At 41.3% G+C, this 25394-nt stretch overlaps 1 long non-coding RNA gene across 1 annotated transcript in view; it reads right to left on the bottom strand.

Moving 5' to 3' along the window:
* Positions 1-5654: 5654 nt before the first annotated feature.
* The window catches only part of LOC113196138 (uncharacterized), a 28377-nt gene continuing 8637 nt past the window's right edge, over positions 5655-25394 (bottom strand). Inside the window, exons 2-3 of the long non-coding RNA XR_003302517.2 lie at positions 15323-15488; positions 5655-5721 (exon numbers count right to left, since the gene is read on the bottom strand). This is a non-coding gene — a long non-coding RNA (uncharacterized LOC113196138). The remainder of the gene's footprint in view (positions 5722-15322; positions 15489-25394) is intronic.

Here is a 25394-nt window from a genome sequence, read left to right on the forward strand (position 1 = left end):
TACAAGTTCAAGGCCAACCTCAGCAACTTAGCAAAACTCTGCCTCAAAAATTAAATTAAATTAAATTTAAAAGATGGGATGTAGCTCAGTGGTTCAGTGGTAGGGAACTTGCCAGGCATCTGGGAAGCCTTCCATTCCATTCCCAAAAACTCGAAATAAATAAATAAATAAATAAATAAATAAATAATCAGCTTAGCCAAAAAGTGAAGAAATAAAAACTAAAATAAGAAAGTAGCTTCAACTATTAAATGGCAAAGAAGAAAAAAAGAATAGAGCTTAGGCAAAGCTGATGAGAAAAGTAACACAATGCTTTTCTATATCAGGAGAGAATTTGGCTCCAGACATAGAAGCCCCTTAGGTAAAAAGTGAGCCCAGGGGTCCTAGATCTAGTAATTAATTAATCCTAAGAAGGCCATTGGCTAAATAGGCAAGGATGTGCGTACAGAACGTTTCAGAATTGCTTATAAAAGTAGAAGCAATTAAAACTTATAGAACATGAATAGAGATTCATAGTACACTATTGAGCCAAAAGCTATAAATTTATAATCTGTGATTCCATTTTGTTTTCAAAATTGTGTAATATCTAACATATACATTCACACATATAAACTCTTCCATGCTTTGGGATTCATGTATGTGTACACACACACACACACACACACACACACACACACACAAATTTTTAATAGAAAGAAAGCATCAGAAAGTTCTAGAAAGTTATATACCCAAATTCTACTACTAGATAACTCTACATAATAGTATTTTCAGGAAATCATATTAATCATTATTGTTTTTTTTTCAGTGTTGAGCATTAAACCAAGAGCCTTGCACATGTATTCTTATTTTGCACCATTCTTCTTATGTTTCAATGTATCCCTAACTGCATTTTTAAAAACTTTATAATTTAATGAATCTTATATGCAATCAGAAAATAATATTTTAAAAATAAAAACAAAAATCACATTCTTTGAAATTTATTTATTTATTTTAATTAGGTATCTATGACAGCGGAATGCATTTTGATTCATCGTACACAATTACAGCACAACTTTTCATTTCTCTGGTTGTACATGATGTAGTGTCACACAATATGTACTTAAGGTAATGATGCCCATCTCATTCCACCATCTTTCCTGCCCCCATACCCTTTGCTATCCCCTTTGCCCAATCAAAGTTCCTCCATTTTTTCCATGCCTCCCCCCATTATGGATCAGCATCCACTTATCAGAGAGAACATTCAGCCTGTGGTTTTGGGGGATTTGCTTACTTCATTTAGCATTATATTCTCCAACTTCATTCATTTACCTGCAAATGCCATAATCTTATTCTCTTTTAATGCTGAATAAAATTCCATTCTGTATATATACCACAGTTTCTTTAGTATTCTTTTCTAGATTCCATTCATGTATTGAAGAACATCTAGGTTGCTTCCACAGTTTAGCCATTGTGAATTGAGCTGCTATAAACATCAATGTGGCTGCATTACTATAGAATGTTGATTTTAAGCCCTTTGGGTATAGATCAAGGAGTGGGATAGCTGGGTCAAATGGTAATTCCATTCCAAGTTTTCTATCACATTTAAAATTCTGAGTGTAGTACTTAGGATACAACAGATGCTCTTATGGTTTAAATATTAGGTGTCCCCCAAAAGTTCATGTGTGAGACAATGCAAAATGGTTTAGAGGTGAAATTTGGGGGTTTTGAGAAACTTAACTCAATCAGTGGATTAATCCCCTGACAGTTATTATTAATGGGGTGGTCACTGGAGGCAGGCAGGATGTGGCTGGAGGAAGTGGGCAGTGGGGTGTGCTTTTGGGTATATATTTGTATCTGGAACATGGAGTCTACCTCTGCTTCCTGATGTGTTGTCCTGAGCTGTTTCCCTCCACTACACTCTTCCACCATGATGTCCGTCCTCACCTGATCCACAAGGAAAGGAGCACAGTGGCCTATGGACTGAGACTTCTGAAATCATAAGCCTCCAAATAAACATTTCCTCCTCTATGTTTTTCTAATCAGATCTTTTAGTTACAGCAGAAAAAAAAAACTGACTAAAACAGATGCTCACTCAGTATCAGTTACTAATTGTTTAAAGTGAGAATATAAAACAAAACATCTTCACATTATAGTGATGAACTCAGCCCCATTCTCTCTGTCATCTGATAGGTTTAACTTGAACCTACTGAACATGATACGCCTTTAATGATCTTTGAATCCCCAGCACATAGCCCTGGTGTCTGGCCTTCTGTGAGGAAATGAACAAAAATCTTTATTTAAAAATAAAAATTTAAAAAAAAGAGTTCTTCCCAGGAGTCTAGAAAGCAAAGAGGAAAGATGTAGTTGACTTTGGGCCCCTGTGCCAAGGGCTATGCGAGATGTTTATTTACAGTTCTCATTTGATCTCACAACCCCTCTTACTGAGGAGGAAATGCGGTTTTTGGTTCTAAGAGGTAAATGATGGCAGATCCTGCAGACACCCAGCTGGTAACACTACGGGGCTGACAATACCATCATCTGACTTTCCCACCCCCCAACCAACCTCCGTTTAGTCTACAATCCAGTGGAAGTGAACACACTGGAGGGCATTAAGAGTCAGACAGGTCACCTGGACCCTACAATCCTTATCATCTCAAGTCCCAAAGGTCCAGAAGCTCAGTGCTTAGGAAAAATCCCCAGGGTAATGGGGTGGAGTCGCAACCCTCCTCAGACAAAGAAATTGAACGAATGTTCATTCACTCCCTGAATTATTCTTTCCGCCTCTCAGGACCTTTGCAGTCAAAGAGATGATGCACAAGGAGGCAGTGGGCTTGGAAAGGTCAATGACACTAGACGCACAGAATCTCCCTCCATTAATGCCCTAATTGTCTTTATCACCTAATTTCCACTCAAACATCAAACTTGATCTCTGCCTTTTTCCTCTCCCAGGTCACAGATGTTTAATATTCCAGACTAAGACATAATGAACCTTTTTATGTCACTTATTCTCTTTACAACATGATTAGCTTTGTCCATTGTGCTATGCAGAGATGACTAGAAACTTTGGAGATGGGATTTCATTAAGCAGATATTATTACCAAGCCAATCTGAATGGGAAATTAAGCCAGGTTGCAGAGTTCAGTGGTGATAAACTGTATCGTTAGTCTGGACTTGAATGTAAAACTCTGGTCAAAAAAATGTAGAGAATTGGGTATTGAGGACTTTCAAAAATTATGGTTTTCCAGTTTTGTGTAACTCTGCTTCCCAAATGAACAATTTTATTTTAATGTGCTGGTTTGCTAAACTTCCTAAAGTATCAAATCAGTCTGCTTTCTTCCATTTGATGGGCTCATTGGCAAAAGTCAACCCACAGATCAATCAACAGGTGATTGCACATAAAATTTCATTGAAAAATGTGATGTCCACTCTTGCTTATGCCAGAGAGGCACCTGTTGCTTTCCTTCTCTTATGTCCCAAAGTACCTTGTATTTCCCATGCTCATGGACACACACGTACCTTTAAGCCCCCCACATACCATGTATACAAGCACAGCTCAAACTGAACCAAACATACTGCAGGGCCATGCGTGGAGATTGTGCAAACTCCTTGCATTTCATTCATTCTCTCAGTTTCAACATAGTATTTTACTGTTCAGTTTAAACTCCATCAGTAACTTTAGGTTTTGAGACACCCCATGAAGAATTATTGTATTAGGGTTCTTTAGAGGAACAGAATCAACAAGAAGTATAATTATAAAAGGGGTCTTATTAGATTGGCTTACATGACCAGAAGCCCATAGTCCACAGTGGCCACCTACAAGCTGGAGAGCTAGGAGAACCATTAGCTGCGCAGTCCAAGGGGCTGAAGCCCCAGAACTAGAGGGATCGACACTGCTACCCTAGTCCTAGACCGAAGGTTTCTGGAGAATTACTGGCAGAGTCCACTTTGTAAGAGTGAAGAAGCTAGAGTCTGATATCCTTAGACAATCTCAGCTGCAATTAAGAACCCATTCAAGAAGAACCAAGCTTGCATGGGCTGCTGCTTCTTTGTTCTTCCAACTTTTATTCCATCCAAGCCTGCAGTTTATTGGATGGTGCTGCCCACACTTAGGGACGGCTTCCATTTCAGTTGGCCATCCCACATGCCAATCATTTCTAGATACACCCTCATGGACACACCCATAAGCCTCTTAATTATGAGCATCTTTTAATACAATCAAGTTGACAATTCACATTAGCCATTACAGTTATGAAAACATCTGGTACTCACTGCAAATTACAAGTAACACATAGTTGGGTTCAGCTACTGGGGAGTGAGCAAGGCATTTTTATCACTACCAAGATGTAAACACCAGTCTCTGCTTTCTCTCATTTGCCACAATAATAATAATAACTAAAGTGATAATATACTATTACAAGGACAAATACTGGAGACATTCACCAATCTGTCCAATTTCACTTCTTTTATATTTTTTAGTCCATCTGCTTCACATCTCTATAACCCCTGCCAGTGCTCAGCACTCATCAGCTCTTCCTGGACTGTCTGTGGTACTCCTGGCTTGCTTCCCCTACCAAGTGGGAAGATCTCCTCCTGGCTCTGGAATTTCTGCTGCTGAGCATGTCCACAGGGACAGCCAGGAAGGATGCAGTCCTGGAGAGTCTTTGGAAGGGAATCTGGGTTCCTGTAGATACAGAGCCCTTGGCTCCCTGATGAAGTGGTCTCTGAGAAACTCTCAGAGGGATATAGTCAGGAACGTACCCTGGGCTCCAGAGTTGCATCTAACTGTTTTCCTCCACCATCTATCAAAAAGGAATGGTTTATTATATATAATAGATCTATGTATATATAGGCAATTGATTTATTGATTTTCATATGTTAATTTTTAATCATTGTATATTATTGAAATATTTTACTATTCCTATTCATTTTTAGTAAATTGCTTTGAAATTTACTAAATGGTATGTCATCATACCATTGTTAACTAGTGATAATTTTACTTTTTCCATTCAAATTTTTGTACATACATTTTATTTACCCCACTAGCTCATCTAATATTGTGATAAACTATGATAGTAACGGGTGAGCAGCCTTGTCTTTTTCCTGAATTTAATGAGAATGTTTTTAGTATTTCCTCATATATGCTAAAATGGCCTTTGGGAGAATAGAGGCATCATTTACCAAGCTGTGGAAAAATCTGTGAGTTCTTGTGTTATGGAATCTTTTGAATCAAAAATGCATATTCAATTTAGTCTAATGCCTTTTTGGCATGTATGAAGATTATCTTGACTGTCTTCCTTGGATCCATAAACATGATGATTGAAACATACTGCCTGATAACAAAGCACTCTTGAATTATTAAAATAAATACCACACGGTCTTGCTGAGCTATTGTTAATGTGCTGTTGAATTGTGCGTTAATGTTTTATTTAGGATTTTGTATTATTTGCAGAAACGAGACTTTCTTAAGATTCACTTCAGTACCATATTTTATTTATGTTTTGGATTCAAGGCTCTATTCATGACAAAGTATAATTCGGATGTTTTTCTTCTTTCTGTACATTCTGGGGAAGTTTTAACTGTGCTGGAAGTGTCTGCTCTTTAAACCTTGGGCAGAGGTCCCTGGAAAACACCTTGACTTGTTGGCACTTAATTTGTGGAAGAGGTTGTCCATGATGATTTTCTCTATTTCTTCCACATAATAGGTTCCTTTCATCTCTTCTAGGTCAGTTGGGAACACATGTTTCCCTAGAAAATTAAAACCTCACTCAGGACATTCATTTTATTTACACAGATTTAAGCAACATTTTTTAAAAACATTTTGATTCTAATTTCTTCTTTTTCTGTTGCTATTTCCCCTTTTCTAAATGCTGAGGGTTTTCACTTAATCTCACCACCTTTTATTTGTAATGAGATAAACTCACAGCATATTTGTTCCCGAGAATCATCTCTTGGTTTTTATTGACCAATTTTCTTCTTTCCCCCTATTCCAACTTATTGATTTCTGCTTCTAGCTTCTTTATGCTTTATTTTCTTCTGCATTTCTCTGGTTTCCCACCGTGGTTGTTGTCACTAGCCCTTCCTAATTTTTTTGCTTTGGGTGCTTAACTCATGCATCCTCATTTCTTCTCCTCTGTGAAGTTCAATACTGAAAACTACGAATTTTCTCCTGAATGTTTTCATTGTACCCTGCAAGCTCTGATACGCAACATTTTTATTAACGATGTTTCTAGATAGACTGCACTTTTGAGTTTGTAGATTATTTTTAGAGCCTAAAGCCACTTGTGCCAGATACTTTTAACTTCTAAGAATTAAATATTATTTTTATTTTGTTAATTTCTAGCATTATTTAATTCTTATCGAACACATCTATATTATTCCTACTTTTTGCAATTTATTGAAGTTTCCTTTGGGTTAGTATTTGCTCAAGGGTAGCACCTGCTCTGTGGAACATTTTTGACTTTTAATGCATAAAGTTTAGTAGTAGCCCAGATGCCTGATCATTTTATTTGGCTTTCCCATCATTTTGCATGTTTTCCCCCTCTTGATTTTTCTGAGATACATTAACTGAGTCTCCTATTATTGATGTCTCCTATTTTTGATATATGCTTTCTGCTTCTCCTTGTATCTCCTGTATGCTTTACCTTTTGAGGATGAATGCTATTCTGTTGTATTAAGTGGTGCAGAGCAATTCCTAATTCTTACATCCACACTGTCAAAGTCCCCCTTTTCCTTTATACAGTAATTTTCCTTTGCTTTACATCATGTACTTTACTATGGATTGTGGCATTGGCTGATATCGCATGACATTCTGCTTTATTTTCATTTTATTTCTCAAGGAATACTTCTTCCACCCTTTTATTTTTAACCTTCTTTTTTTGAGTGAATTTTGAGTATTTCTTTGTTAAGTATTCTTGATAATTAGATTAATGCTGTAGGTAAAAAGCAGCAAGCACTTAAGAGTTGTTAGATATGAACACCTAACATCAGTTCACTTAGCTATATTATATTTTATATTATTAACACAATGTTTGCATTTTATATTATATTATACAATATCTTCATTTCAAAATGAAAACAATCTATTACCATTATTTTTTATTTTTTTTTAGTTGTTGATAGGTCTTTATGTATTTATTTATTTATTTTTAAATGAAGAATAAATGTTTATTTTTTTTTGCATTACAATTCTTATTTTTAACCTTCTAAGTCACTATTATTTATTAGCTAATTAACTCCAGACTACGGTTTCTATATTTCCAGTCAGAAATGTAATATTCACAGAGAAACTAGAGTATCTCAAGAAACTAGAAAACATTCTGTTGCTTGAGATCAGGCAAATCTCAGTTCAAATCCCAGCTCCAACTTCCAATGTCATTCTGCAGTGTCCAAACTAAACATAGCTTCCGAGTACAGACGCAGTGCAGAAGGACTGGCTCAGACACCCAGAGGGCTTTCTGTAGGAAGCAGACTGTAGGCACCTTTGCTCTACAAAGACCTTCCCACAGGCTTCCAGCCTGGATCACATTCCTGCATTCCCAGCGTCCTTCCCTAATTCCAGAGTGACTACTGGCCTGTTGCGAAGTGCGAAGAGCAGGCGCATCTGTCTCTGGTTTGAGTCTCCACTGCATGAGGAGTAAAGTTACTATCCACTTCATCTGTGATTGACAACTGAGCACAGGTGAAAAAAACAAGGAGACTCCCTTTCACTATCCAACTGCCAATTGGCTGGCCTCCACCATAACACGCTCACTGAAGACAGGATGTGACCTTGCCACTGCCAAGCCTCCTGGCCCTTCCCAAAGAGCTGCAGAGTCCACCCAGCCCCAAGGGCTCCATGCCTGAAACATGGTAGTTATGACTCTCTAATGTTTCTGGAAATCAATCTTTGCAATCACATTATAAGATTAATAATATAGTCAATTTGCTCTACCAAGTACCTATGCTTTCCCTTCCTGATTCCTTTTAAACTTCACAGTGTTTTGCAACTGATTATATCTTATTCTGTTTTGTGCTTCTATATCAGGATGCCACAGACTGAGGAATTTAGAATGAACAAAAATGTCCTGGCTCACAGTTCTGGAGGCTGGAAATGTAGATACCAAGGTGCCAGCACCCAGCGAGAACCTTCTTACCACAGGGTCACCTGGAAGACATCCGGTGCTCCAGGAAAGGGGAGGAGGAAGGAGTCGAGGGGAGAGAGCCCTCCTGCATGAAGGAGGACAGTGTCAGTCCATTCCTGATACAGGCTTCCTGACCTACCACTCTCTCTTAAATGTCCCGCCTCCTGATGCCATCACAAGGACAATGACACTTCAGTATGAGTTTTGAAGGGGACAAACGCTCAGGCCATATCAGTTTCATATCACTTTTGCCTTTTTGGAGATGAGGAAGTGAGTGGAGAGAGTGAAAGTGCTCTGGACCTCACTCCTGAGCCCTCCGTCTCCTGCTCCCCTTGCTGTGTACCAGTGCACCTCCCAGACACCCCACTCTCTCAGGCCTTTCCATGAGCTTCCTGTTCACACCGTGTCCTTCCAGTCTCAGCTCCTGTGGCCTCTGCAGGAAGCCTTTCCTGAACCCATCCAGCTATGGCACAGGCTCTGATGGGGCGTCTCTGACCCAAGGCGTGGTAGCCAGTCTCCAAGATGGCCCAGGTGACCTCACCTGCGGGCATTCTCCCCCTGGAACCAGAGCTGGCTAGGTCACCCTGAGATATTGTGAGAGTGGTGGTGGTGACTTCCAAGGCTGGGTTACTAGAGGCTCACCAGCCTCTGTGAGAAACCAATTGCTGCATTCTGAGGCCCCTCACACATTCTGAGGACCCTCCCCGTGGGGAGGCCCTCAGGGGCTCACCAAAGCTAGAACCACCAGTCCAGTGCTGTAAGCCAGCCTTCTGGGAGTGGATCTCCCGCTTCGTTGGGGTTTCAGTTCTCTGCAGGCTTTCTAACACCTTGCCACATCCCCCAAGAGACTCTGGGCCAAAACTGCCATACAAATTCACATCAAAATTTATGATTCACAGGATCTGTGAGAAATGATATTCATATGTATTTGATTTGTACCAGGGATTGAATCCAGGGGCATTTAATCATTGAGCCACATCCCCAGCCCTTTTATTTATTTATTTTATTTTGAGACAGGGTCTCACTAAGTTGCTTAGGTTGACTGTGAACTTGAGCTCCTCCTACCTCAGCCTCCCAAGCTGTTGGAATACAGGCTTGCACCACTGGACCCAGCCAGAAATAATAAATGTTAATTGTTTTGTTTTATGCCAATGAGTTTGGAGGTGATACAATGACTCCATCAAATTTTAATTTTCATCAATTTCCAAGTACAGACAACTTTAATTTCTAAAATGTATTCAATGCCCTAAACCTACATGTGGCTCAAATAAACCATGATTTGTTGTCACAAACAAGGTAAAAGTGCAGACTGACACACCAAAAACCTCTGCCTGTGGCTCTGGCTGTGGGATGGGAGAACAGCAGGAGCAGGGAGGGTCCTGCCGCCTTGGGGTGCACTAGGGGCATGAGTGTGAAATTTCTTCTTTAGAAGAAAAAAAATGTCTCATTATTCGTCAACACCGTCTGCTGAAGTGACATAGAAAATAAGAAATAGAACTAATAAAATGATGAATGGGTCTGAGGAGACTTCAAGACAGGATGTTAAAAGAACCCATTGGTTTCCTTTAGGAGAGGACCAGATACGGACAAGGGAAAATGCTACACTCTTCAGTTTTTAAGCAAAATTTTGAAAAAAAAAAAAAAAAAAGAAAAGAAAAGAAAAAGATACCAGGACATGCTGGATACAAAAAGCAAACTATGTCTCATTCCAAGTCTCTCTCAGTGGAAGACTCTCGAAGTAAGACAGGTCCTCTGAGAAAATATTAGCCCAGGCTGGGAATGTGGCTTCTGAGGTGCAGCCAAGAGACACATCCAGGTGGACAGACGCCTCCTGAGGCTGAAGGGATTCCTCACAGGTCATCTGCATTAAACAACAGGGCTTCCTTACACAGCCCTCTGAGGGCTCCAGGGGAAAACAAAGGTGTACCCCCAGGACAGCTGTGTCCCAGGGTTGTCGACTGGAGTAATTATAAATCATTACACCAGAAGCTCACAAAATTTTCAAAATAATTGTGCACATTCAGATTGAAATAGAGACGTAGAATTAAAAAAAAAAAATCTTAACAATAAAGGACACTTAACCCTCATCTTCAGAGAGCAGGCTGTGACGTTCCTTCCTTTGAAAACACCCAGGTGCATCTTGGGGGAAATGATGTGAGACTGAGTGGGATCAGGTGCTCAGGAGCAGAGCCAGGCTGCATGGGGAGCGGCTCCCAAGGACTGGGCCTGGGCACTAATGGAGGAACTGAAGATTTCAAAACTGCTGTGGTCGGCGATGTCTGTGTGACTCTGGCTTCCTGTTTTTGAACTGGAGTGTCTACAACAGCTATCTACACTCTTCAGCACACACAGCTATGGGTTGTCGGGTGTGTGTGCTGAGAGGTAGAGCGGATAGCTAATCTGTAGTTTACGGGTCGCTGTGTGGGGAGGAGCAGTGCCCAGGAGAGTGCACAGGAAGTGGACCCCCGGGAGCTTCACTGTCTCCTGGAACTGGAACAGATTTCAGGCGTGGGTAGAGGGTGATCCCTGGCACTCTGCTGGCACAGAGCCATATAGACCAGCCGTTCACACTATGATTTCCAAAGTACTGATAGAAATTTTGATATTATATCTTTTCTTTCTTTAAAACCAAGAGTTCACATTTGGAGCAGGGCTCCCAGCCTCACAATGAGTTGAAGATGAAAGAAAAATGGTGGGAAAAGGGAAGCAGTTGTTCCCACTACAAAAATTATTAGCACTTGCTGTGCCAGGGTAAGGCTGAACATTTTCAATCTCATTTAATCCTCACAACAAGTATCTGAGGTGGGGCTTACACTCTATCCAAGTTAAATGTCAGGAAACAGAAGCACATAGAATTAGTTAGTTAGCTGGTCCATAGTTCTAAAGCTGGTAAGATTAGATCACTTGTTCATAATTTAGGTCTTTGTGTTACCATGGCCCAGGTCATCAACCACCATAATCTACTGCCCCCTTAACTAGTCTTTGAGGCTTGTTATGGTTTGGATATGAGGTGTCCCTCAAAAGCTCATGTGAGGGATAATCAGAAATGCAGCAATTAGATTGTGAGAGGTGTGACCTAGTCAGTGGATTAATTCATATTACTGACTGGAAGAACTGCCACACTGAGTGAAAACTGGCAGCAGGTATGGCATGGCTGGAGGAGGTAGGTCACTGGGAGTGTGCTGTTGGGTTTATATTTTGTCCCGGATGCCTTTGTCCCTCTCTCTGCTTCTCAGGCACCATGATCTGAGCTGCCTACCTCTGCCACACCCACCCCCGCATGGTGTTCTGCCTCACCTCAGGCACATAGCAATGGAGCCAGCTGTCCATAGACTGAACCCATGAAACCATGAGCCCAAATAAACTTCTCCTCCTCTAAGTTGTTCTTCTCAGGTATTTTGGTCACAGTGCTGCAAAGCTGATTAATACAGGACTCAAAGATTCATATTAATTTTATTTTACAAATTACAAAATTCTTTGTCACCATTATTATATCATTCCATCTCAGAAAAAAGGGAAAAAAAAAAACTATGAGCTTAAAAATTATGTTTTCCCCTACTTTCTACAAGAGGCACTCAAAAGAGTGGTTAAATGAAGCTGGGAAAGAGAGTCTGAATAAATATTTATTGGGCAATACATGGGTGCTGGCCTGGAGCATGGTCACACACAAATGCCAACCCATAAAATCTTGGGAAACCCAGTGCTTAATACCATAGCCCCCAATTTACAATGGAAGAAACTGAGGCTCAGAAGTGGTATCATTTGTCAAGGTCCTACAGCTAGGAAGTGGGTGGCAAAGAGAGGAAGTCAAGCCTCATCTGTCTGGCTTCAAGGCTCTGTGCCAGGAAAATGCCTTAGATATGAGAAGGAAGCAAGAGAGAGGCCAAACTGTGTGGCTGGCCCATGCCAGTGGCACCCCCTGATACCTGACCCCACTGCAGCCCCCATGCCAGCCTGTGGCTCTTCATCCCTCTCTCCGACATGGTGCAGCCCATACCTTCCTACCCGCGAGGCTGTGCCATGCCATATAAACACCCTGAGACTTCATTTCTCATCCGAACAAAGGGATCAACAATCTATATCCTAGCACTCTAAGATGTTTTTAGAGAATAATAATGGATGTGTTCCCAACAATTTCTGCTTAATAATCCACCATGAAATAGTCACTTAAAACAATCAGTGCTGTGCTATTGTGACTCTCCTGATGGGTGGCTCTCCTGTCTCTCCTGCTCACTCATGTGGCTGCAGCCTGCTGGTGAGTGGCTGAGGCTGGGCTCAGCAGGGCAGCAGGGCCTCCGCAGCTGTGGCAGCTGTGATGTCTGGGTTTCTCTCCACTGGGACTTCCATTCTGTCTTCTTTGCTGCATGGAGGTCTCCAAGAAGCCTTGCAAAAGGTCAAGATGGATGTTGCCAGCCATCATGTGCAGAGGTCCTGAAACTTGCTCCACATGCCTCCTGCATGTATGGTCAAAGCAAGTTATGTGGTCATTCCAGACTCAAGAGAGTAGAACAGACCCCACTTCTGGGTGGGAGGAGTGACTAAAGCCACCTTGGGAAGGGCCATGCCCTGCATGGAAGCAACATAAGGGACTAGGCAGTATTCTACACAGTGTAAATTTAAACCTAAGAAATCAATTTATGTAATTCTTATTTTTAATTGGAGGAGACAACTAGCCCCAGCACTTTTACCTGTTGCAATGAGGTGCTTGGTCATCCTCAGTGACACAGGCTTATGGTCTGCCAGGGAGTGGGAAGGGCTGCCATTTGCCTCAAAGGAAGCCTGGCCAGACTAGTTCTCAGCTGCTTAGCAATGAAGTCTTTGTTTTCTAGAGGAAGAAAGCCCTATGTTTGGACAGCTCCGAGGTTCTGTGAGAGCAAGGCCCTGCCCCAAGCAGGCACGGCCTGTCTTCACTCCTTCACTCCTCCTCTGTTCTGTTGGCTCTCCACCTGATCAGTGCAGTTCTTCGGAAGTCTTAAGTCACACCACCTTATACATTTATACCTGATATTTCACTTTGTACCTAGTTTGTGACTTTCGTCTATGATTTTTTAAAATTCTCATTTCCCATTTTTAAAAGCTGGCCCTGTCCCCTGAAGCATATTTATTTTGCTCATTTTTCTTTTGCTTCCCACCCCCACCCCCAGTGTTTGTCCTTGAGAAGGGCCTTGCCCACTGTGTTTCTCTAAGGTCTCTTCCTCCTCAGAGCCTGTGACCTCCTGTTCTCCAGGGTGTCATCTACCCTGTCTGCTGTGAATATCAAGGAAGAGCTGAGTCCCCTCCTGTCTGAGTGGACTGGGAGAGCGTTACAGTTTGAATCTAGAAGGACCCACAAAGAGGGGTCCTTCCAGAGGTGGGGCTTTCAGGAAGTGATTGAATCATGAGGGTCTGACCTCGTCGGTGGATTAATCCACTAATGGCTGAAGGGACTGCTGGAAGTGGGACCCGGTTGGAGGAAGTAGGTCACCGGGGATGTGCCCTAGAAGGGTTCATCTTCCCCTGGCCCCTTCCTCTCGCTCTCTGCTCTCCAGCTGCTTTGAGCTAAGCAGCTCCATTCCACCATGTCCTTCTGCATGACGTTTGCTGCCTTGATATTAACTCATGATGGGGCTCTGGTGGCTGAGAACGTGGCCCTTGAATACTACCACATCTTAGTACACCAGAACTCCTACTTCAGACATGAATTCATTGCCCCTGTCTATGAGGTGGACTTCAGAGCCAATAAAGATATAATATCAGGGTCTTTTTTTTTTCTCCCCAGCCACACAAGGCCCTGGAAGCAGGTCATAGCAAAATGTTTTCATGGTCATATGTGTGGTGAAATCTGCCAGAGTCAGTCGCTGCACCTCAATCTGCAGGATCACCACTGCTTCCGCTGTTGTGTCCACCACCAGGCATCCACTCATGGTGAGGGACGGCGGCATGGCAATGGAATTTGGGGGATCTGCCCAAGCAGATGTTGAGTGTGGGGCATGTGTGGTGGGCACTTGTTAGGATCTACTATTGTTCTTCAGCATCCACCATGCAGGACTGATTCCAAAGACTCCTGAAATTACCCAAATCTATTCAGGTTCAAGTCCCTTGCATAAACTGGCATAGTGTTTGCATATAACGTACGCGTATCCTCCCTTACAAAATTATACAAAATTATCATATTACCTGTGAGCATAAGCCTGCAGCTGTAAACAGAAAGTATTTGTGTGTTCACAACATCCCAACCTACAATTATACTGGATCTGGGTCGTGCAGAGCACACCCAATGTGTCTTATTCCAAAGGATCTCCTGGCTCCAGATCAACACGAGCCAACAGGAGATTGTCAGTGATGGAGGAAAACAGCCTGAAGAAGCAAGTGACAAACTCCTACACATTCATCAGTTAAGTCAATGCACGTGGATGAAAGATAATTGGATCACACAATTAAGTGGCTCAATTCAAAGCTCGGGCAGTTTTTAAAAGCATTTGAATTGTTCTCCTGTGTGCCATAATTTCAGATTAATTATATATGTTTTCAGAATTATGGGCCATACAAAACTTCAGGTTTGACTGGAAGGAAATCTCTAATTAGAAGTCAAAGTAAATAAATAAAAATAAAATAGACTGGCAGAATCTTTAAGATGCCAAAAACTTTTTTAGTATATCTGAAATTAAGACGCTGATGGTGAAAGTTGTAAAGAAAAGGAAACAATGTGTGGTAGGCAAAAATAGAAAAGTAAAATGACAGGTGGTGACAAAGATTGTGAGAGTCAGGGCACCTCCAAACAGAAACCAACGCAGGAAAGACAAGAAAACTAGAGCAAAGGGGAACACAGTTGTGCGACCCAGAACTGGCGTCCAGCCAGGCGCCGTGGCACATGCCTGTAAGCTCAGCGTCTAGGAAGACTGAGGCAGGAGGACGGCGAGCTCAGGAACGGCGAGCGCTAAGCAACTCAGTGAGAACCTGTCTCTAAATAAAACACAAAATAGGGCTGGGGATGTGGCTCAGTGATGGAGTACCCCTGAGTTCAATCCCCAATACCCACTCACCCCCCAAAAAAACCAGAACCCGTGTCCAGGGTCACCAGCATCTCCGTGTCACTGCATTCATCCAACAGAGCTAGATCTGAGGTCTTTCATGATGGCCTGTTGCAGTGAGAAGCATTTTCATTTTTATCTGTTTCTCTAAAAAACAACTATGCTTTATCAATATTGTGATCCAGTAATACTTACGAAGAATAAAGCAGAACTTACGATAGACAAGGTACTTCTGGAACAGGCATCTATCACCTTTTCTGCTGGGATGATGATGGCCCATCTAGAGACCCATGGCTTGGTGTGGTTGGGTTGGGTTGCATCACGTGGCACATCAAGTGACCAGACCTTGAATTCAGCTCCACTGTAGTAGACCTCAAGTTGGCTGTAACAAGCATTGATCCCCGTGAACACTGTGTGCTGCGCTTCTAACACAAAACCCACAAGCAATTGTTAATGCTTTTGCCAACCGACAGTTGTCTACAACATTTTTCAAAGTGCAACAGTGTTTGGAGTACTGTGGCTGTCCTTGAGTGCCATTCATGGTCAGCTGCATGAAAACCTTGCCACTACAGAGAGAGGAGCTCTCCACATGCTTTTATGGCCATTTTAAAGTGCCACAACATGGGTAGTGGGCATTTTTCTCCTTACTTCTGTAGAAAAGCTGCCTGTTCTGTGCTGGGTTTAATAATTCTGCTACAGCACATGTTTTCAAGTTTACACAGAAGATGTGTTGTTTTATACACCCACACTCATTTGGATTTTCCTTTAAGGAGTTTAAGGGTGGCCTAGTGGTCTGGGATTATAGAGCTGTTCAAGAGGAGACCATGATCACAGAGACCTTTAATGGATATTAACATAGGTTTTTGATAACAAAGGAGAAAACTTAGTGCAAACAAAATGTTCTTAAAATGGGTTCAAAAAGTTGATAAAACACCATTTTACTTAGTCATTTTGAAAAGGCATTCTGGAATATTTTCATAAAGCAAGCAAGAAATCACAGGCTCCTGCACTGAATGTTATAAACAACACATTCTTTTATAATCATTAAGTTTATACATTAAGAAGATGAGAGGAAATTCAATTAAAAATTAATGGAAACAAAATTAAAATATGAAGAAGAAAAGCAAGAGAAATTATCCTGACACCTAGAAGCAAATTGTAGCAAAAACAATGTTCAGATCATACAAAATGTGGACATTCATTAAAAGGAAGAATTGTCTCCCTCAGAGAGATAGGAAGTTGACTTTTGGATCTTCTGGTTTTTCTCAGAGTAAACGAAGGAATCATCCAAACATACTGCAGAGATATTCTCATTTCTGGATGGTTTGAGCCAAAGTCTGACATCAAAGGTAGCCAGGTAAAATTCAGCATACTCTCGTAACAGGGGATGTTATTAACAAGCTATTTAATGAGGGTCAGAAATTTAAAGATGATTTAAGATTGAATCATCACACAAGAAAACTTAAAATGCCCTGAAAGCTTATACATGTGGTGGAATTTTCCCAAAGTTGATGACGATCCTAAAGATTTACATGGCATGGACAACGATGGCTCGGGGTGCTTACAACAACTTTTGGAAACTGTCAGTATTAACTTTGTCATCCACCACGGAAAACAAGTCTACTTTCTATCTCTCATTTTAAATTATTATGAAATTGGTGTCGTGTGAAGAAGAAACTAAAGAGGATTCAGCTGGAATCCCAGGAAAACACACTATAGACATACGCCCAGAAATTCATAGCCAAAATCAGGTTAATTGTCTGGGTTTTATAAGATTATTTTAGATTTTGTAGTTTTTCAATATAGAAAACTTATTGTCATCTCTTCTGTCTTTTCAATATACATTCATTTTAATCTATTTTTTATTGTATTCCTTTTCTTAAAGACAGACTCTGAAGTTGTATAAGCTTCGGATCCCACAGAGCCTGGACCTGCCAGAGGACAAGAAAGTGAGGCGGAAGCCAGGTGCCCTGCTCGGAGGCCTCCAGGAGGCTCTCCTTGTCCACCTTCCTGGAATCCCAGCCCCTCACTCTGCTTTATGCTTTTTTATTGTTCATGCAATTAAAATGATTTTCTGTTTTCTTTCAGCTTGCCCTGAATGGAAGGGTAGCCCCACTGGGCCACCCTTGAACTTGGAAAATCCAAATGAGTGTGAGTGTATACAATAACACGTCTTCATTTTTTAAAATATTTTTTTGTTGTAGATGGATTCAATACCTTTATTTTATTTATATTTATATGGTGCTGAGGATTGACCCCAGTGCCTCCCACACTAGGAAAGCGCTCCACCACTGAACCACAAGCCCAGCCCCAAGGGCAGGGACATGTTCTTGCTTAGTATCATATCCCCGAGCACTGTGGGGCACACACTAAGCACGAACACATGCTGGCAATCGGGAGGATGTAAAAAGGAGACTTGAATCCAAGTTCTGAAGGAGCAGGTGGGAGTCAGAAGAACACGGAAGATGAAGGTTCTGGTCCCTCCCCTTACTGAGTCTCCTTGACCAAGTCACTAGCTTTTCCCAGTTTCACTTTCCTCATTTGGAAAATGGGAACAAGTGTGAGACTCTCCTTTTGTGTCTGTATCATTGGTGAACAAACATGAAGGAAGGTAAAATGCTAATGAGTGTTAATAAAGGGCCTAACGGAATCAAGAGGATGGCATGGATCCTTCATGAGATGCATTGTTCCCAAGAGAAGGGACACTGATCTGCAGGTTGTGGCTAAAATTTGCAGAGATGTCCCCTCCAGTGACATTAGACTGCTTTACTCTTTCTCAGGTTTGTGCTTCCTCTGCCCAGAGCTCCCACTTCCCAGCTTCCATGATCTGTGCACACCCACACACCCACCATTGCCTCTGACCACAGAGGCACCCAGCCCAAACTCCTGGCCTTCTCCTGAACCACATGGCTACTCCACAGCCAACTTGTACCCCGGAAGTCATTCACACAGAGCCCCCTCCCCTCCCAACTGGAACCTACTCTCAGATTGATGTTAGTGATTCCACACTTCCAAGTCCTCCCTGCACACTCTTGCATCTTTTTTCACGGCTACAACCAAAATACCTGTCAAGAACAATTTTAGAGGAGGAAAAGTTTGTTTAGGGCACATGAATTTAGAGATTCAGTCCATACACAGCTGACTCCATTGCTCTGGACCCAAGGTGAGGCAGAATATTATTCCAGGAGTGTAGAGGAGGAAAGCAGCTCAGAACATGAAACCCAGGAAGCAGAGAGACGGCTGTGATCACCAGGGACAAAAAATAAACCCAAAGGCACTCCCCCAGTGACCCACTTCCTCCAGCCACCCCCTGCCTGCCAACGGTTACCACTCAGTCCATTCAAGTGGATTAGTGCACTAAGTAGGCTAAAGCTCTCATAAGCCAATCATTTCACCTCTAAACCTTCTTGCACTGTCGAACACTTGAGATGTCGGGGGACAACTCATATCTAAACCTCAACACTCAGCATCCCTCATTCCCTCCAGCAGTCCTCCAGGGGGTCTTGTTCACGTGGAGACTGAACAGCTGAAGAAGGGAAATTACAGACTGCGGGGGGAGCCACCCTAACCACTTCTGGGTTCGTAAAGATCAACACTGTGTCTTGCATGTTACAAGGTTCTTCAAGTTCATGGGTCATATTATGAAAGCTCAGTAATTTTAAGAGCAGTAATAGTATTTTAAGCTCAAAGACAACAGTTTACTTAAAGATCCAAGGGGAGCAGGTGACAACATGAGTTTTGGGTAAAAATGTTGAACAATCATCTAATACAATAGAAATTATGCACTCATCATGTGAACCCAAAGTTTGTATGTCAGAGATCAGTGGAAAAACAAGAAAAAATAAGAAAACATCATCATAAATGTGTTTCTAAGGCAAGAATCACCAGGAAACACATCCCTACAGTGAATCCATGCTCCTATTCTATCATTCAGGATCCTGAGGAGTCTGGCAAGACCTGAGGAATGCCCAGCTGAATCCAGTCCCAACTGCTGAAATTTTAAGCAATGAAATGTTTGTTGTTGTTGTTGTTTTAGTCACTGTACTATGGGTAGTTTGCTTTACAGCCACGTCTGATGCCCCCATAAAGCTGTTTATGCTAAAGATACTGTCACAAAGAACTGCCTTCCATCGCCCTCCACAGAAACTGAACCACCTAACTGAACATGTCATTTCCCATCTTAAATGCTGGTGTTCCTCCTCTCTGTTAGCAAACTCAAACATCACAAGTCTCTGCTGAAATCACCCACTCTGAAATTCCTCATGCTACACAGGTATTTAGTTGTTCCTTCTCTGGTATGCTGGGACTGTGTGTTATAACGACATCATCATATGGTCTTATTTCTCTGAATGTCTTTGGTAGCTCCACAGGGGCAGGCACCTAGAGAACACACATGGATGCTTCCTGTGTGAATGAACTGCACGGTGGTGAATGAAGTTAGCATTCTACAAAGAAACTCCTCATCTATAACACTGGCTCTACCATTTACTAGCTGTGTGACTTTGAGAAGTCGTCTTGCCTGTGCAGAACAGAAATCTGGAATGGTGAAGTAAGTGAGATAATGACTATTTTCCCTGATTAAAATGAGTCTGGCGTGGGCAATCCAGGGCTGTGCTGGTAGCCCCGTGGTAACACAGGGCTCAGACTTCTCTCACTTCTCTTCCATCACAGTTTGCTTGCAATTTCCATTTTCTCTGACCTCATAGTCCAAGAAGTTTCCAGCCATGATGCCTTTGTCCCAAGCAAGGAAAAGAGAGAGTAGGACACAGAATAAAGGGTGCTTCTCTGAGATAACTTATCTCCTTTCAAAGAATTCCTTCCAGAAGCCTCGTCCAACAACTTCTTATTTATCTCTCTGGCCATTCTCACCAGCCAGAGGGGTAAAGAAGAATAAAATTATGGCATTTGCTGGTAAATGGATGAAGCTCAAGAATCTCTTGCTAAGCAAAATAAGCCAATTCCAAAAAAACAAAAGCCACATGTTTTCTCTGATATGCAGACACTAATTCACGATAAGGGTGGGTGCCTAGGGAAGAACAGAGTTATTTTGGATTAGGTAAAGGGGAATGAAGAGATGGGAGGGGCATGGGAGGAGGAAGGATACTAGAATAAATCAGACATTATTATCCTATGTGCTTATATGATTACACAACCGGTGTGATTTTACATCATGTACAACCAGAAAAATGAGAAATTATACTCCATTTATGTCTGAGGTGTCAAAGTGCATTCTATTGTCATGTATAACTAATTAGAACAAATAAAAAATATGAATGAAAGAAAAGGGGATAGAAAATGTACTTTTATAATGGGGCACATTGCAACATCCACTCAACTATACAGAATTTCCAACATTAAAAAAAATGTGGAATCAACATTGAGTGGGAAACTTGGAATCTTTGCAGAATTTGGACAAGTCGAGTTAATTATTTGGATCTTAAATTTTCTGATACAATGAGAATATGAATCTTTCAAGGTGCCAAAAGGGAATGCTGTGAGATATCTTGAAATACCTAGCAGTCTCCCCTTAAAAGATGTCCAATAGGTGGTAACAATCCTTAATGTGAATAATAATATTTTTATAATTTTATCATTTTATAATCCTTATAAAAATGTTCTATCCACTGTATCTCCTAGTTGTCTATATTTTAAAATAGGATATTTTAAGCCATCATCCATAATTACGCATCTTTCTTTTCCCAGATGCTAAGCACTATGCCTGGCATGTAATAGATACTTAACAAATATTCATTCAAATGAAGTCAGATAGAAACCAAGCAGTGGAAGCACACACACACACACACACACACACACACACACTCACTCACTCATACACACAAAAGCAAGGATCTGCTCTACTCTTACCTCCCAACCCCAAAGCATCTTTGGACAAATTGTTCCTGTGCATTTGGCAGCAGGTTTTGGAGAAGCAAGCTTTGAGCAAAGGATTTCTTTCAGCACAATCAGCCCTCAAATGGCCACTCAGCAAATGAAGACAGGATATTCAGTTACTGTAATTTAGTGCCATCTGGTACAGAGAGTCCTGAGAAACTGAATTCAGGATGGATGCTTAATAAACAAGAAGCTTGAAGAAAATGAATGGAGGATATTGGCAGTCTTGGTATCTTAAAGGAGTTGTTCACTTGAATTTCCCCTTCTTAAAACTCATCACCTACCTTTTCTACCCCCTGTTTTGATAAAAGCAAAACTGTTGTCCTTCTCAGCCACTAATGGGGTCACAGAGATAGGGAAATTTATAACAACCAATAGAAGTGGGAGAATTCCATGCCTCCCACTGGTAACAAAATGCCCAAGCCAAAGACAGCATCCCAGGTCATTGCTGATCAGGCCCGTGCCAGCCATTCCAGATTTGAGCAGCCTCATAAGACAGACAGTTAGGGACATAAGTGTTATTTTCACATATCTTATGAATGAAAACACTGAGACTCAGAAAGGTTACATATCATAATTTAGGGCCACTTAGTTGCAACAGAAAGAATAACAACTCAATAAACTTAAACCAAAATGAAAATTAAAATAGTTCACATAAATAGGAAGTTCAAAGGTAGTGTTGGCTGCAGGTAAAGCTAGATTTTATGTTCAACCACCAGATCAGACTCTGTTTCTCAGTCTCTGCTCACCTCTACTTAACTTTACTCTCAGTGTCCATTCACAAGATGGCCCCAGAAGCTCCTTATCTATGAGCTTTTAGAAAAGGAAACATAAAAGAGAAGACACTATAGAAGAGAAGACATGTTTTTTTTTTTAATTGAAAATTCCTGGAAAAAAACTTGATTGGCCTGATTTAGGTCACATGTACAACACTGAATCAATCACAGGCTCCCAGGACCAGGCAGGGGCTCAGTGAATTCCATCCCACAGAGACCATGTTGGTTGAACAGGATTAACATAGAATGGAAATGCAGTCATTCCCCCAGAGATTGAACGTAAATGCTGATCTCATTGACAGTCCAAGTCAGGTAAGAGAGTTAGTTTTTCATTTTAATTTAACTTCTTCCAAAGCTCAAGCTCTTTTGGTTACAAAATCGGTGGAGTAAAGATGGAAAAGTATTTTCAAATGAAATCACAGTTTGTAAATGTTTACTTTTGCTAGGACACTGTGCCAGACTACTGTGAGTAGAGGTTACCTCACCACTCACGGTGTCCATTTTGCATATGTGAAAAGTGAGGTTCAGAGAGGTCAAGGCCTTCTCTAAGCCAACAGCTCACATCTGAGAGGGCTAGGAGTCTATTTCTACCTGTTCTTGCAGGTGTAAAAATACCCCATCCATCACGGAAGCCTCCTTTCCCAGGCCTAAGAACTTGGTTCTAGGAACAGAAGTTTGGTTGTGATCTTCACCCTACACCTACACTTCCCGATTTCATTCTAAACAGAGCAGGAGGTACACCAGGCACCTGGACACCAACACAGGCTGGGAAGGGAGCTACGCTGCTGCCTTAGCCACCTTGAAGGAGGTAGGACTGGGCACCCGAATTGCTGTGGCTGCTATAAATCCAATCCCATGTGACCAGTGGATCAAATGGTGATTGTATTGGCCTTCCAGTCCTACTTGGGCTCTTACCAAAATTAGAGCCTCATCCTGTAGCTCAGCCTGCTTGGGTGAGACCCGAACTAAGGTGAAGCCCTCACTGTCTTCTTTTATAAGGTTCCAATTCTAAGCCCCATGCTCCCATCCTTTGTCTAGGTAAAGCCTTGTTTCAAATTAAATGAAATAGAATCTACCAGCAGGTTGCCTCACTCTAACCCATATCATAGATGGCAAGAACGGTCCTAACCCTCCGACTCTCCCAGGGCATACACCTTTACAATGTAACTTTGAAGCTCCTCCTACCAAGAGGTGGATTGTATTTCCCACCTCTCATATGTGGTCTGTGATTTGCTTTGGTCATTAGAATGTAGCAAAGTGACTGTGAGCTTGATAAGAATCCATACCCTCAAAAGTGTAGGCTGGTGGCAGAAGAGAGACCACGTGGGAAGAAAAGCACTCATCCAAGCCAAGGTCATGTTAGCCCAGCCAAGAACTGGCTGATCCCAGTGAGCCAGCCCAGGCCAGTAGCAGAGCTGTCTGCATGAACCACGGCTAATTGCAGATTCCATGTATGAGCCCAACCCAACCACAGCTGACAGCAGCTGCAAGTTGAGTTCAGGAAATGATTGTTGTGCAATGATAGCCAACTGATACAAACCAGTGGAGCTCTTGGGGCCTGTCAGATGCTAATTCTGGCCCAGATCTCTGTACCCATTTGGACCTATTTTATTATCTGGTCAGTTTTATTCCTCATCAAGTGCCAAATCAAGTCCTAAACCTATTCATTTTCTCTCTGGCTCCCAGAAAAAGTTTTTTCAGGGATTCTTATTGAGGCTGAAAAGTCATAATATTTGAAGTCCTAAGCTTCATTCCCAGCCTGCAAAGGACTTACCATCACTTGAAGAAGGAAGACATCTGAAAATCAGTCAACAAGCAATCACTCCTTTCAGACTTGTATGATTGTGAGCAGCCATGGGATGAAGTTATAATCATGCCTGTCCAGGACATTTCACGGAGGCTCCTTGAGGGCAAGATCAAGTCTAGATTCTCCATGGGTTCTTGACAACTAAGCCCTGGCTGGATGAAAAAAGTTCCAATGATGGGAACAAAGATACAAGAAAGCTGCTCCAGAGCTGACTTTCATGGTTTAGGTCACGTGGCATCGGGAATCCCGGCAGCTATGAGTTAAACAAATTACAAGTAATGAAATAGAAAATGACACACAACACCTACCAACTAAGAAAAGTCCAGGACCAGACGGATTCTCAGCCGAATTCCACAAGACCATCAAAGAAGAAATAACAGCATTACTCCTCAAAGTACTCAATGAAGCAGAAAAGGAGGGTACCCTTCCAAACTCATTCTATGAGGCTAATGTCACACTGATACCCCAAATCAGATAAAGACACATCAAAGAAAGAAAACTTCAGACCAATATCCCTGATGAACATAGATGCAAAAATTCTCAATAATTCTGCAAATTGCATTCAAATACATATTAAAAAGATAGTGCACCATGATCAAGTAGGGTTTATCTTAGGGATACAGGGTCAGTTCTACATACAGAAGTCAATAAATATAAATCATCACCTCAGTAGACTTAAAACAAGAATCATATGATCATCTCAATAGATGCAGAAAAAGCATTTGACAAAATGCTTCATGTTCAAAATACTAGAAAAACTAGGGATAGTAGAAACATACCTCTATATTGTAAAAGCTATATATGCTAAACCCAAGGCCAACATAATTCTAAGTGTAGAAAAATTGAAATCATTACCTCTAAAAACTGAACAAAACAAGGATGCCCCTTTTCACCACTTCTATTCAACATCATGTTGAAACTTCAGCCAGAGGAATTATATAGGAGAAAGAAATTAAAGTGATATAAGTAAGGGAAAAAAAACCCTCAAATTATCACCACTTGCCAATGACATGATTCTGTATTTAGAACATTCAAAAACTTCCACCAGCAAACTTCTAGAACTCATAAATGAATTTAGCAAGTAGCAGATTATAAAATCAATATCTGTAAATCAAACTTGTTCCTATACATCAATGATAAGTCTACCAAAAGAGAAATTATGAAAACTACCCCATTCAAAATAGCCTCAAAAAATATTTGAGAATCAATCTAACAAAAAAGTTAAAAGACCTCTACAATGAAACTGCACAACACTAAAAAGAAATTGAAGAAAACCTTAGAAGATGGAAAGACCTTCCATGCTCCTGGATAGGCAGAATTGATACTGTCAAAATGGCCATACTATCAACAGCATTAAACAGATTAATGCAATTCCAATTAAAATCCCAACAATATTCTTCATAGAACTCGAAAAAGCAATCATAAAATTCATTTGGAAAAATAAGACACCCAGAATAGCCAAAGCAATCCTTAGCAAGAAGAGTAAAGTAGGAGGCATCACCATACTACAGAGCTATAGTAACAAAAACAGTATGGTACTGGCACCAAAATAGACAAGTAGACCAATGGTACAGAATAGAAGGCATAGAAACAAACCCATAAATATAGTTATGTCATACTAGACAAAGGTGCCAAAAACATTCACTGGAGAAAGATAGCCCACTCAACAAATGGTGGTGGGGAAAATTAGAAATCCACATGTAATAAAATGAAATTAAACCCCTATCTCCCATCTTGAATGAAACTAAACTCAAAATGGATCAAAGACTTAGATACTTGACCAGAGACCCTGTGCCTAATAGAAGAAAAAGTA

Source organism: Urocitellus parryii, chromosome 7 (assembly GCF_045843805.1).
Source record: "Urocitellus parryii isolate mUroPar1 chromosome 7, mUroPar1.hap1, whole genome shotgun sequence".
Classification (NCBI taxonomy): domain Eukaryota; kingdom Metazoa; phylum Chordata; class Mammalia; order Rodentia; family Sciuridae; genus Urocitellus; species Urocitellus parryii.